This window comes from Merops nubicus, unplaced genomic scaffold (genome assembly GCF_000691845.1).
Source record: "Merops nubicus isolate BGI_N331 unplaced genomic scaffold, ASM69184v1 scaffold1548, whole genome shotgun sequence".
Lineage (NCBI taxonomy): Eukaryota > Metazoa > Chordata > Aves > Coraciiformes > Meropidae > Merops > Merops nubicus.
Window position 1 is genome coordinate 27,861 of NW_008623453.1, and position 2,084 is coordinate 29,944.

Consider the following 2,084-nt stretch of genomic DNA (forward strand, 5'->3'; position numbering starts at 1 on the left):
GGGGTCAGAGTGTTAGGAAGCTAAAACTAATGAGGTGAGGAAGAGAAATGGATGAAGCAACGGCAGAGCAACAGGAAAGGGAGGAGGTAACCAGAACTCAGAATGACTCAGAGCAGGACAGTGGGGTGAGAAAGTCTGAGGAGAAAGTTTTGGGGGTGGAGAGAAGCAGAGTCAAGGACACATCTCAACTCAGACTGAAGTGAATGTTCCAGAGCTGCCAGAAGGGCTCCTGTTGCTCTGACTTGCCCTCTCCATCGAGCTGCCTCTGGTGACTACCTGCCTGAAAATTGTCAAGGCAATTCAGAAACCAAATTAAAACCTGCTTTTTGTTTTGCTTTTGCCAGGTTAATTTGTTTCTGCAATGTGAAACACCACAGCAATGGGATTAGACAAGCTACAGCTACTACCCCTTCACTGTTTCTTCATTAAAAAAAACAACAAGAATTTGCATTCTAAAAGTTACAACTATTAACAGAGCTTTTATGTCAGTGATTGGAACTAAATTATCTTTAAAAGGTCCCTTCCCACCCAAAACACTCTGTGATTCTATGTTCTCCTGTACAGTTCTGGGCCACACAGTTTCAGAAGGATGTGAAGGTCCTTGGCTGTGTCCAGAGGAGGGCATGAAAGCTGTGAAAGGACTGAAAGGAATGTCCTGTGAGGAGCAGCTGAGTACTCAGAGTTTGCCTGATTTGCAGAAAAGGAGCTTGAGGGGTGAGCTCATTGCCCTCTACAGCTTCCTGAAGATGGGAAGTGGAGAGGGAGGTGCTGATCTCTTCTCTTCTCCCTGGTATCCAGTGATAAGACCTGTGAGAATGGCTCAAAGCTGTGCCAGAGGAGGTTTAGACTGGACATTAGGAAGGATTTCTTTACCAAGAGGGTGGTCAAACACTGGAACAGGCTTCCTAGAGTTGTGTTGACACCCTGAGCCTGCCAGTGTTTAAGATGCATTTGGACAATGCCCTTAATAACAAGCTTGAACTTTTAGTCAACCCTCAATTTGTCAAGCACTTGGAGCAGATGATTGTCTTAGGTCCTTTCCAGCTGAAACCATCTATTCTATTCTCTTATAGCTCTGCAGGAACCTTTCTGACAGAATTCTTAACCCTCAATTTGTGAAGCACTTGGAGCAGATGATTGTCTTGGGTCCTTTCCAGCTAAAACCATCTATTCTATTCTCTTACAGTTCTGCAGGAACCTTTCTGACAGAATTCTGTGTGGCTCAAAGTCCTGCTTTGTTGCCCTGGGGAGGTGAACACTATGAAAGCCAAATAAAACCCCAAACATCCTTAGAGAAACACAAAAGCAGCTCAAACATCAGTGAGATCACAAGGAAAGAAAACACACTGGAAAACCTGTCCAGCTTTAGGAGGTGAAGGATCTCCTAACACAGCAAGAGTACACAAGGAAATAGTTACAGAACAACTTCTAAGCCTGCTCTGTCTGAGACCCAGCAAGTGTCCTGGTGCAGAAGATGCTTGTGGCAGCCCCACCACAGGATTTGGCCACGGGGAACCCCCTGGTGTGGGGCTGCTTCCACTTCACACAGGGCTCCCCAAGCAGATCTGCCACTGTAACTGGGATCACAGAGCTGATGTACACCAGGGCAAAAAGTGGACGAGCCAAGCTGAACAACCTGGACTAGATATTGCCAAAACACTCAGTGCCACAAAACCACAGCTCAGTGACAGCTTTAACCTATTTTGTTCAGTGGATTAACACACGATATAAAGTTGTGGATCTTGTGTTCATCCCTGGAACTGTTCAAGGTAAGTTGAATGCTCCTCTCAGCAACACAGACGAGTATTTTCATAGAAAGAAAGTAGGTAAGCCACGAAAGGTTGCTCCAGCTCCAACAGGCATGTGGTCAGGATTTCAGCACAAACCCGGAGCTTGAGGTGGCCGCGGTGTCAGCCAAGGCAGCGGCCTGGCTCCCTCTTCTGGATTAAAAAATGCCAAGAGGAGATAGATGCGCGCAACAAATCTTCCCCCTCAGAACCGCTTCGCTCGGAATAACCGAAGGGCAAACACCGCCAGAAACGGGGGGTATCGACTAGCGGCTGGAGCCCGGATTGCAGACGGGG